Source organism: Scatophagus argus, chromosome 14 (genome assembly GCF_020382885.2).
Source record: "Scatophagus argus isolate fScaArg1 chromosome 14, fScaArg1.pri, whole genome shotgun sequence".
Taxonomy (NCBI): domain Eukaryota; kingdom Metazoa; phylum Chordata; class Actinopteri; family Scatophagidae; genus Scatophagus; species Scatophagus argus.
The window spans coordinates 659,112-672,467 of NC_058506.1; the positions used below are offsets into that span (position 1 = coordinate 659,112).

At 43.0% G+C, this 13,356-nt stretch overlaps 1 pseudogene; it reads right to left on the reverse strand.

Annotated features, from left to right (window-relative positions):
- Positions 1 to 1,387: 1,387 nt before the first annotated feature.
- On the reverse strand, positions 1,388 to 2,365 carry LOC124070345 (annotated as a pseudogene).
- Between the last annotated feature and the right edge of the window lie 10,991 nt (positions 2,366 to 13,356).

Genomic DNA, 13,356 nt, shown 5'->3' on the forward strand with positions numbered 1-13,356 from the left:
TGTTAAAGTCACCTACTATAATGACTTTATCTGTACTGAGCACTAAACTAGATAAGAAGTCAGAAAACTCAGACAGGAGCTCTGAGTAAGCAGCAGCAGGTGGGCGATACACAACAACTAATAAAACTGGCTTTTCTGACTTTCAGTTTTGGTGAGACATGCTGAGAGTGAGACTCTCAAATGAACTATAGATAGATTTAGGTTTGGGGTTAATCTGAAGACTGGAGTGGTAGATTGCTGCCACTCCTCCTCCTCGGCCTGTACCTCGAGGAACTTGATAGTCAACTGAGTGCGCATGCGTCGATACGTGTGCAGCCTGTTACAGACGCTCCCGATCTTTCTCACTGTTTTCTACTATTTTAACTCCTTTTACTTTCTTTTACTCTGGACTACACTGTTTTCTATCTACCACACACCAGGAAAGTTGTGGGTCTTTTTGGTGTTTTTGTCGCTGAACTACACTTTTCAGAGCGGCGATGCAACTCCTCGCTGCCCGCATTGTTTACACTTGGGATCAGCTGATGGACCTGAGGGTGAGGGACACTAACAGACTCAATAGAATCATCAAGAAGGCCAGCCATGTTGTGGCAGTCTGACAGTGGTGTCTGAGAGGAGGATGTTGTCCAAAATAAGAACTATACTGGACTTTCCCTCGCACCCTCTCCACAATGTGCTGATCGGCTACAGGAGCTCGTTCAGCAACAGACTCTTACTGCCACGATGCACCACAGAGCGACACAGGAAATCATTCCTGCCTGTCGCCATCAAACTGTTAAACTCAGCACTGTGACGGACAAACTCACTTATATATATACACAATGTACATATTGTAAATACCTTTCCTTGTTTATCCTATTTTTTAAACTCTGCACTTTTCTCCTTTCTTGGTCGGGAATACTGCATGTGCAATGTCTGTAAAAACAAGAATTTCCCTCCAGGGATAAATAAAGGAATTCTGATTCTGATTCTGATTCTGATTAATATAACCAGATGGAACTGATTCATTTAAACTAACATATTCTTCATCCCCTAACCAAGTCTCAGTGAGGCAGAATGTATCGGACTGATGATCAATAATTAGATCACTGACTAGGAGGGATTTAGATTGGAGGGATCGTATATTTAATAATCCACATCTGACTGTCCTATATTTGCTAGTTTGTATTTTTATGAGGTAATTATGATTAACACTTCTTAAATTTTGTGCTGGTTGGACTATGGGAGGACGAGGCACTGACACTATTTCTATGGGATTGTTAAACTTAGTATTACTGTGTGCATTTATATTTTTATTTATTCTAATTTTAACGGAGGGCGGCAGTCCTACAGAAGCAGCAGAGAAGTGTGTAAGACAGCGACTCTGCTTCCTGGCCTCGACCCTGGGTTGTCAGGGTGTTGGTTGTCTAATAAACTTGGCCATATTGGTAGAAAAAAGAGCCGCACCACCCCAGGTGGGATGAATGCCGTCTCTGCTAATGAGGCCAGGTTTTCCCCAAAAAGTCTCCCAGTTATCTATAAAGGCCACGTTGTTTTCTGGACACCACCGTGACAGCCAGCGACGGAGCGATGACATGCGGCTAAACATATCATCACTGGTCAGATTCGGGAGGGGACCAGAGAACACTACGGAGTCCGACATGGTTTTTGCCAAATTACACACTGACTTTGGTGACCTCCGACTGGCGTAGTCGAGTGTCGTTAGCGCCGACGTGAATTATAATCTTACCATATTTACTCTTATCTCTCGCAAGCAGCTTTAAATTGCCCTCTATGTCGCCTGCTCTGGCCCCCGGGATGCATTTGACTATGGTCGCTGGTGTCGGCTTCACATATCGCAAAACAGAATCGCCAATAACCAGGGTCGGTTTCTCAGCGGGTGTGTCGCTGAGTGGGGAAAAGCAGTTAGACACATGAAGCGGTTGGTGGTGAACCACGGGCCTTTGTTTTGGACTACGCTTCTTTCGAACCGCCACCCAACCTCCCTGACTTCCCGGCTGCTCGGGGGCTGCCGGGGCGCGGCTGACATCAGCTAAAGTAGCTAAAGTAGGCCGGTCCGCACAGGATAACTGCTGCTGGCTAGCTGTCGGGACTAATGGACTATGATCTACAGTACGAAGCCGGGCCTCTTACTCAGTTAGCCTCGCCTCCAAGGCTATGAATAAGCTACACTTTCTACACATCTCACTCTCACTAAAGGAGGCAGAGGAATAGCTAAACATTTCACATACCTTACAGAAGACGGGAGAGGGAGAGGCAGAGGGAGAGTGAGTGGAAGAAGCCATGTTAGCACTAAGCTAAGCTGAACGACAAACAGAACGGGGATCGGGAAAAGAAAGAATCTAGATGATCGTGCGGTTAATAAACTTTTCCTAAAGTGCTTGTGTACTTATTTGTAAAAATCAACCACAGTAAAAGCTAACGCAAAATATGTCGACTGAAGTACACCAATACCACCGAACACCAAACGCTAGCAAGTGAATGAGTGGTGCAAGAACAGGAAGTGACGCAATACGCAATACGTTACCCAACGCTTGTCATCCAGGAGAGGAGCACAGGAAGGGAGGTACAGGAAGGAGGCTCGTGACCGGCTGAAGGCTGCTGCAGGGCGCCGTAAGAAAAATCATGACCAACATGTCAGAGATGTTCCTTTGAAGGTGGGCCAGTTGGTATGGCGGTGAAATCTGGGTGTACGGGGGCGCCATAAGATTCAGGATCAGTGGGCCTCAGTCATGTACCAGGTCATGAGGGCACCGAAGGAAGGGGGATCAGTTAACACCATTGCCCCTAGGGATGATCCAGTTAGAATCAGATGGGTCCACGGATCTTTGCTGAAGGTGGTGTTAGGGGTTGATTCTGCAGGCGGTGCTGCTGTTTCCCCTCCACCTCTCCCTGAGCTGTCTCCATTGGAGGATGAGTTGCTGGGTAATGGTGATTGGTTGGTTTTAGGGCCGCAGAGCCCTTCGCCTGCTCCTGTCCAAACAGAAGCAGTGGCTCACCCCATCTTTCCACAGATGGGTTCACCATCTGAACCAGTCTCCCTTGTGCAGTCTTCATCTGTGGAACCTGCAACGACAGGTACTGCCCCTTCTGTTGCAATTACTGAAGGAGCTGCCCTCCGGCGGACCACGAGGTTGACTGCCAGTTACCACCCTAATGTCCATCGACTCCCACGGTCTGTGATGGGGACTGAGCAAGGAGGAGTCGGCCCCCCTTGTCCGGTGGCTAATTCAGTAGCCATGCTATTTAGGCCTTGGAGTTAAGGTTGTTTGGTCTTGGTCATCCCATCGTCGGGACGATGATTTAATCAGTGGGGGTGGATTGTGACAGGACGCAATCGGTGGTCCAATCAGTTTCAGCTGGGTTGGGATTTTGGCCAATCATTGTGGGAGGAGATCACTTAAAAGCGGATAGAGAACACCTGTCTTCCTTTTTGGCTTGTCGGAGGCTGGGTCGTAGCACTTCCTGGCATTCCCCCAGTTCCATCCCTGCGTGGTGGTAGAGGCCGTTGAGGGTGCGCTATGCTCCACTGGTTGCTCGCTGCGGGTAGGTGTGTTGTTCTCCTGTGTCCTCCTACTTGGCGTTGTACTTGTGGCAACCTGTGCATTTGTTTGCAGGTTGTTTCTGTGTGGCGTCTATTCCTCTGCTCCATGCTGTGTCGTCCAGGACTGCCTGATTGGTATGTAGGTTAGCGCTTTGGTCCCTCCTCCAGCCATTTCTGAGTTGTTTATGCTGTATGATTATGATTGTAGGGGGAAGTATAACCCAGCTGCTGTGCAGTGTTGGCCGATCAGGCCGATCAGCGAGGGAAGTCAATGCTGCTTTGCCTCATACCGAAGATCGTTGGCTGTAACAGCGACTAACTGCTTTGCCTCATACCGGAGATCGTTGGCTGTAACAGCTACTAACTGCTTTGCTTCATATTGGAGATCGTTTGTCGGTAACAGAGATTAACTGCTTTGGCTTAACGCTGGATACTGCCCGGGAGGTTCAGCCCTGATTGGTTTTCTGTATCATTTGAGTGACAGGTTTGTTTTTGTGAGTTCTGTATTTTAAGTGCTTGGTTTCTTCTTTTTTATTGTAAATAAAATTTAATTATTTTTATGAGCTACGGTCTCTGCCTCAGCTGTGAACGAACCTGAGAGTCGTCTATTCTTGTGGAGCTAGTCCCGTGGAAAGAATTCCCTGGGTGAAATTCCCAGGGTGGCGTTGTCTGGCAACTGTTACTCATTTCCATAGCCCCCTTCTCTAGCATGCGGCGGTCCCGCCCTCGTGCCGCCACATGAGGAACCAAATTACATTTATACCCACTTTGACAGGGACACTCACCTCCATACCAGCAAAATGTTTAGAGAGGTTGGTAATGACAAACAATAGGAAGATAATACCACCTACACTTGATCCGTTCCAATTTGCATATAGGCAGGATAGGTCAACAGAAGATGCCATTGCAATTGTGCTCCACAAACTGTTAGAACATCTAGAGCATAATAACACATAAGCAAGACTACTATTTGTCGACTTTATCTCAGCTTTTAACACAATTTTGCCAAACAAATTGGGACCCAAACTCCACAATCTAGGCCTGAACACATCACTTTCTAATAAATCACTTAAAGTGTGTTAGAGCTGGTGTGGCGAGGTGGATGCCACCCGAAATGAACCAGACAACGCCACCTGGGGAGTCTCACCCCAGGAAATATATATATCCTATATCAATCTGACTAAGACCTCAATTACCTGACGGACAACGCAGGTGTAACCCAGGTGAAAAAAAACCCACATATTAGTTTCCCCTATTCTATTCTAGTATTGTGAATCCATCTTGCGACTGACATCATCACGTTGCTACGGGCATGTGACTTAGCACGGCCAATTGAGTGGGCATAATACCCGCTAGTGAGTAGCGACCGGTAAATGCGAGAGATAGGCACACTCGTCGCATGTTGCTGCAGAAGCCGATTACTAGTGGTGGGCAGGTGAGGCCTCATGAAGCACTGAGGCTTTCTTAACAATTGTGCCGAAAAAGATTCAAAGCTTCAAGACTTTAATGACGGTGACATCTGGTGGACAACTGAAGGCATAGTAACCTCTAAAGAGCATGACTGAAGCACTGGCACTGTTTCATTCCCATGACAGCAATAAAAGTTCAGAAAAGTCTGTGTGGTCATTCAAGAGTTTTGTTCATTCGTACCAGATAATGATTTCATCGTCATTACAATAAAATATTCAGATGCTCTCCCCCATAATCTAAAACACATTCCAGATTAACCTAAAGAATAAATTTAAATTATATTAGGGGTTAAATGTTGGTGCTAGGGTTTATTTAAAGCTTTGAGATTTATTTAAAAACTGTACTAAAAGTCCCTAACAGGAGTAGAGAGCCTACTTTGCAAATGATCATAGAGTTTGAATTTAGAAACATTGTTTTTTTTGTGTGTGTGAAGTGTTCTTAAAGATAATGGTTTGTGATTTGGGGACCTGTATGGTTGATTTGGAATGATTATTCACAGAAGCGTGCAAGTTATGAGTCTTCATAGATTTTTATTTAAACAGTTGCAGGCTTCAGTCGGCTCTTCTTCTGGCTGACCAGCCCCCCAGCTTTAGAAAATATCCTCTCGCATGGCACCGATGATGCTGGGATGCAAAGATATTTGCATGCGAGCTTCCACAGCGTAGGATACAATGCCTTTCTTGCTTCCCGGTACTTTAGTGGATCCTCTGTTCTGCTCAAAATTTGTTCTTTTAAATATCTATGACACAGACAGTAAGACAATGAATGACTGAATAAAACAAATGATATTGCAACAGTAATCAACATGCATACCTCTGGATCTCCACTGTAGCACTGGCAGATGCACTGCTGGTGCGGTGCTGAGACTCAACATAATTGTCAAGCAACGCCCACAAGTTATAATTTCGGTTACTAGCACTGGCAGATGTTGTTGCATTCTCCATGGGAACATCTTCAGCCGACACATCGATAAGACTGGCGCATTCACGTGTCACTTTTCTATAGCAGCCGTGGCATTAATTTGATTTGTGAAGCCAGCCTGTTTAAATTGGGGATCCAGAATGGTGGATAGAGAGTTCACCTTTTCCAAGCCGCAGAATTTTTCATTCAAATTAGATATTAAATGGTTGGCAAGTGTGGCACCAATAGAAGGAGCCATTTGGGCACTTTCAGTAGCAATGGCATGTCTTAGCATTTTGGCCACTGGTATTGCCTTTGACCCAGATACTCTCCTTTCTTCAGACAGCTCTACAGTCGCTTGATAGAAAGGCCTTAAAACAGTGAGGCACTTGTTGATGGCTGCATATTCATCTGATGTGAAAGGCACTATGTCGGTGGTAAGCGATGCAAGGGCTGCCCCTAAGGGTTCTCTTTCCTCATATAGCCTTTGGAGCATGGGATAAGTGCTGTTCCATCATGTTTCAACCTCTTGAATGAGTTTTTTTTGGGCATGCCCAAATTAGTTTGAATAGAATTTATCTTCTCTTTTGCCTTTGTACTGGACTTAAAGTGTGACAATATTTTGCGGGCCCTATTCCGTATGTTTTCCAGCTCAGTGGTCTGACAGAGTGATTTTTTTTACAACAAGATTTAACATATGGGCAAAGCAGTAAATATTTCTGACTTTTAACTGATTAACACTTGCCACAATATTGTGAGCTCCATCAGTGACCATTCCACATACTTTTTCAGTTATTCCCCACTCTGTCATCAAATTTGCCATTGTATCTGCAATATTAGCTGCTGTGTGGGCAGGCCAGAAGGAAATACTGCACACCTAAACAAACAATAGCCAGATCTAGGTTGTCTGAGACATAGTCACATGTGACACCAAGGTATGCGTCCATATTTACTGATCTCCACATGTCAGCAGTCAAACTAACTGCTGAAGCCTGTTTAATATCTGCTATGGCCTTCTCTTTGGTTTCAGCGAACCTTGCTTCAACCATTGCCTTAACAGTTTTGCAGCTTGGTAAGGAATATGATGGGTCCAGGATTTTAACAAAATTTTGGAACCCTTCATCGTCAACAATAGAAAAAGACTGACTGTCTTGTACAATCATGTCCACCAAGGCCTCATCCAGCTTCTGCTTTCTGGACACTGTGTGGGAGAAAGGTGGCTAAATGAGTAAACACATACACACACACACACACACACACACACATATACAGTATATATATATGTATATATTTAGCTTACTGTCAGGATTTCCAGAGTTGACTGGGTCAGTGGTTTGCTGGGTATGAGTGTTATCATGCCTGGCACGTAAGTGTCTCAGCATAGATGACGTATTGTTGCTGTATGACAACTCTTGAGTGGAAAGCAAACACCGCACCTACGAGCAATTGTAATTTTGAGACCCATTTAAAAATTAAAAATAGAATTCAATTATGGACACATAAAATGTATGCCATGAACTGCATTATACCTTAGTTGGTGGTATGAGATCAAAATGATCCCAAACTTTAGAACGTCGCTTGTTGTATGTATTCGCCATGAAACCTGTCAAAATTCTCTCTCTCTCTCTCTCCCCAAATCTTTATCTCCTCACAACCCCATTTTGAAGCACAATGATGCATCTTATATAGCTGGTATGGCACCAAATCATTCAAATTTGTCATACCTGTCAAGATGTCATTGGCTCAGAATGCATTGAAACGCCATGAGCCAATGACACACACCTACACACTATGGGCCAATGAAAAGCCTTGAAACATTTTGAAGTAATGAAGCGCCAAGCGATTCAGCGATGACGTATGAAGCTTCGAACGTCATCGGTCACGTGACACTGGTGTTTTGATGCAAGCTCCGACACAACGCTTCGAATCACTCCGCTTCAGAAAGAGTGACACAAGCTCCGAAGCTTCGGTATCATTTACCCATCACTACCGATCACTGAAGCCGTCAAGAGCGTTGGTATGCTGAATGTTGTTAAACTGCGAATTGGTAAGTTGCACTAGCATGTCGCTTAACTTATTTATTGACACACGTTGCTTAGCTGCTGCGCTGGCTTGTATGGAGCGGTTAGCATGGTTCTATTTGCCCGTTTCTCGAGAATATGACGCCAGATGATACCAAATGTATGTGATGAAAGTGAATGCGAATGATCATATGTATATATGTATTGACTTTTCGTAACTCTTTATGACGATCTATGATTAATGTACTTTATGGCGCTGGCATTTTATGCTGCAGTCCAGTAAATCACTGTCTGCCATGCATTGTATGAACGCTTGTTGTTATTTTGTGTGTGACCAGTTTAGATTTATATTTTGATATACTAATTATATTTTATTCAAACTGAGTTTATATTTACAAATTGATTGTACAATGAGAATATATATATATATATATATACAACATATATAATTTAGCACTGATGTTTGAGAATGTATTTTTTTGAATAACTTGCAACTAGTATTTGTCACACCGCGGTGAGGTCTTGTCTTGGGTTTATGTCTCGTCACTTCCTGTTTTATTTTGAAAAGTAACTCTCCTCTCGTTTCAGGTCACTTGCCCTTCCTCATGTCTCCAGTCTGATTGTCTTCCCAACCACCTGATTGTTTCCACCTGATCCCCATCATCCTCATGTGTTCAAATAGTCTGCGTTTCCCTTGTCTTGTGCCAGTGTGTTTCGTTCTTCATGTTCACACCAGCGCTCGTCCATGCCACAGCCTTTGTATGTGTATGTACCTCGTGTCTCGTTATATTCTAGCCTCTGAAACAGAGTGTATTTTTGTTGTAAATTTCATAGTTCAGGTTTAGCCATAGAGAATTGTTTGTTTATGTTCTTTGGTTTTTCCTCCTCTATTGGAGTGATTTTCAGTTTTATTTCTGTTTGTTATCTCAGATAGATTTCCTTAATTAAGAGTGATTTTTAGTTCTTAGTAGTTTTTCTCTAGATAGTTATCCTCTGCTTAGAGTGATTTTTTGTTCTTTGAAGTTTTTTTCCCTTCCTAGTTTGTTTGATTTTCCTCCTGTAGGAGTGATTTTCTGTTTTACTAGTTTGTAGTATTCTAGCCTAGTTAGAGCCTTGAGTCCTAGATAAGTTTCATAGCCTCTTGCTTTTTCTGTTGCTCTGTGAGAGGTTGGATTGGGGTTTTGCTTGGAGAAATAAACTCTTTATTCTCTCACAATCTCTGCGCCTGAGTCCTGCGTAAGCCGAAACTTGACAGTATTGCTTGAACGTGCACGTAGAAATGTTAAATTGGTCCTGTTTTTACACAGGCCAGGTTTGATGGCGAGCTAGGAAGCAGAGTTCCATGGGATAAGCCTGAAGATTCTCAGCTGAACTGACCTTCCTGCACTTTGGGTCTGGTAGGAGTATTATCCCTGGACATTCTCCTCAGGACCCTCATACATTTCTTTGGGGTCATTGAACTGTGTTGCGCTTCCGGGATACAGACAAAGCAACGAATACATCCTTTGGAAGGATTTGTGGGATATAATTTATACTGTGTGGAAATTGTACCTTTTCTTGTGCACACATTGATTGTCTGTTGATTGAATATAATTGTCTATATTTTTCCATTGCCTTTCACAATATATGGTACCACTCACCCAAAACTGATTCCTTGTTCATGCCTTCTTTTTTTTATTCTCTATTAATCAATAATTAAATGACTGTTGCTTAGTAGTCAGCTGAACTATAACTTAAGTAATATATAGGTTACAAAAGCTCGATAGAGCCCAAAACGGAGACATGGTTCCAAAATCAGACCAAATTTATTAATGCAATTAATTAATGAAGGTAAATATCTGTAAAGAAAGAAAATAACAACAACAAGGGTGAATCAAAGTATAAAAAAAGAAACAATTGGAATGGACTCAATGGCATATCCCCACAACAACTGCCCATCGTAGAATTCATCACAGCCACAGAATCAGCAATAAAAACCAACCACATAGCGCAATCTGAAGCAGAACAAATCAGGATGAAAATATCAGTGGCCCTCTCCAGTGCAAAACACTTCTTTCCAATCTCACCATCCAGGAAAGGAAGGCAAGGACATCACCATACTGCCTGCTGATAAGGCACTATCATCCACAAGCAACTGACTACCATGTAAATATAACCTCACTCCTCAGTGACTGCAATACCTGAAATGAAATCTTGAAACGAGACCCCACAAGCAACTATGAGAAGAAAGCCATAGATTGTTTACAACAACTAGAAAAGGACAAAATCATCAACTGCCCAACCTACCACTACCTTTACCCCATGGGTGCTGCACCTTCCATGTATGGACTTCCCAAAATACACAACAAAGGAGCCCCACTCAGACCCATTCTTAGCAGTATAAATTGGACCACCCACAACATTGCTAAACACCATTTTAGGTCCACATATACTACTCATCATATCCATAATTCCACATGCTTCACCAACAAAGGTTTTGCATTGGACCTGAACACCATTGTCCTGAGTTAAAGTACTGTGTTTGTTTGATCCATCCATTGTTGCCTTATGAGGCTGGCCCTTTATACTGTCCTTTAGCTCTGCATGCAATTTCAAGGTATAAAATCAAGTTGCTTGTGTGCAGTGAATAGACTGGGCCAGGTGATTTATAAAGACAGAAAAGTAAGGAGGCAGTTCAAATCAAAACATAAAAGTTGGGGAGGAGAAAGACAAGAGAGAAAGAGAAAACAGACAGAGAGCTACAGATAGTGCAGTAGAAAATCAAAGAAGGACAGAGAGATCAAACAGATAAACAGGAGAGTGAAGAACTTTCAAGACCAGTGAGCTGGACAAGAGGAAATGATCTCTGAAAATCTTTGAAAAACAGTGAGTGAGGGAAACGGAGGAAAATGACATGGAGAGGACAGAGAGGGGTGACAGAGGGGAGAGAAGAGTAAGATAAAAAATCCACAGAAGTGAAAAAGATCCTTAGATTGTGGACAAAAATAAGAGATATGCCCTTCTCGAAACATGACTTACTGTAACAGCAACAGCTAGGACCGATTCAGATCAGTGGTTTTTATTTGCTCTGTCCAAAGGGGAAGAAAAGGGAATAATATAGCAAACAAAGACATGTAATAAAAAAGAATGTGGTGACAGATAAAAAAGGAAAAGAAGAATAGAGCCTAATATAAAGCATAACTTCTTTATTAGGCTTCACTATTGTTGTAGAAAGTGGTGTGCTTTGAATAGGGGAAGTGTTGAGTGGGTGAGTGGGGGTGGTCAAACACCAAAAAAGGTCTTGAGCTGGAGGGGCTGCAGGCTGGAGAGAACCTGCACATGCATGGGAAGAGAATGAGGGTACTGACATGTTATGACAAACACGATACACAAAAAAGTGACCACAAACTAGAGGCAGGTAAAGAAGAACTGTTAAAAGAGGATGTTTTGCAGAGAAAACTCACACTCCTGTACTGTGATCAACAGAGTAGTGAGAATGAAAAGGAGTGGCAGGGGGAGGGATTAGGCGATGATCCAGAAAGAGATCCATGGAGTGAGTGTGTTGCCTTGTGTGGGGGGTGGTAAGTGAGGGAGTGCAGCTCTAAAAAGATAGCTGATAGTGTTAGTGTAAATGTGATTCTCAAGAGACCAACAAAACTGTAAACCCAGAGGTAGAAGAAAATGCTTGTCCTGCTTGTCTCACTCTAAATCCAGCATACCATGGACACCAAGGTTTCACTGCAACTCTAAACAAAAAGGATTTCACCTAAATAATACCATGCTCCTGCTTTTGACAGTACATTCTTTATGTACAGTGGTATGAAAAAGTTTGGGCACCCCTGATCATTTTCAGGATTTTCCTTTATAAATCATTGGTTGTTCGGATCAGCAATTTCAGTTAAATATATCATATAGCAGACAAACACAGTGATATTTCAGAAGTGAAATGAAGTTTATAGGATTAACAGAAAGTGTGCAATAATTACTTAAACAACATTAGGCAGGTGCATAAATTTGGGCACCACAACAGAAAAATGACATCAATATTTCGTAGATCCTCCTTTTGCAGAAATAACAGCCTCTAAACGCTTCCTATAGCTTCCAATGAGGGTCTGGAGTCTGGTTGAAGGTATTTTTGACCATTCTTCTTTACAAAAAATCTCCAGTTCAGTCAGGTTTGATGGTTTCCGCATGGACAGCCCGCTTTAAATCACACCACAGATTTTCAATAATGTTCAGGTCTGGGGACTGAGATGGCCATTCCAGAACGTTGTAGTTGTTCCTCTGCATGAATGCCTTTGTAGAGTTTGAGCAGTGTTTGGGGTCGTTGTCTTGTTGAAGTATCCAGCCCCGGCGCAACTTCAACTTTGTCACTGATTCTTGAACATTGTTGGCAAGAATCTGCTGATACTGACTGGAATCCATGCGACCTTCAACTTTTACAAGATTGCCAGTACCTGCACTGGCCACACAGCCCCACAGCATGATGGAACCACCACCAAATTTTACTGTGGGTAGCAAGTGTTTGTCTTGGAATGCTGTGTTCTTCTTCCGCCATGCATACCGCCCCTTGTTATGTCCAAATAACTCAATTTTACATTCATCAGTCCACAGCACCTTATTCCAAAAGGAAGCTGGCTTGTCCAAATGTGCTTTAGCAGACCTCAAGCAACTCTGTTTGTGGCATGTGCGTAGAAAAGGCTTCCGCCGCATTACTCTCCCATACAGCATCTCCTTGTGCAAAGTGCGCTGAATAGTTGAACGATGCACAGTGACACCATCTGCAGCAAGATCATGTTGTAGGTCTTTGGAGCTGGTCTGTGGGTTGAGTTTGACCGTTCTCACCATTCCTCGCCTCTGCTTATCAGAGATTTTTCTTGGCCTGCCACTCCGGGCCTTAACTAGGACTGTGCCTGTGGTCTTCCATTTCCTCACTATGTTCCTCACAGTGGAAACTGACAGCTTAAATCTCTGAGCCAGCTTTTTGTATCCTTCCCCTAAACCATGATGTTGGACAATCTTTGTTTTCAGGTCATTTGAGAGTTGTTTTGAGGCTCCCATGTTGCCACTCCTCAGAGAAGATGCAAAAGGGAGAACAACTTGCTACTGGCCACCTGAAATACCCTTTCTCATGATCGGATTCACCTGTGTATGTAGGTCAAGGGTCAATGAGCTTACCAAACAAACTTTGTGTTCCAATAATTAGTGCTAAAGGTACTCAAATCAATAAAACAACAAGGGTGCCCAAATTTATGCACCTGCCTAATGTTGTTTAAGTAATTGTTGCACACTTTCTGTTAATCCTATAAACTTCATTTCACTTCTGAAATATCACTGTGTTTGTCTGCTATATGATATATTTAACTGAAATTGCTGATCCGAACAACCAATGATTTATAAAGGAAAATCCTGAAAATGATCAGGGGTGCCCAAACTTTTTCATAC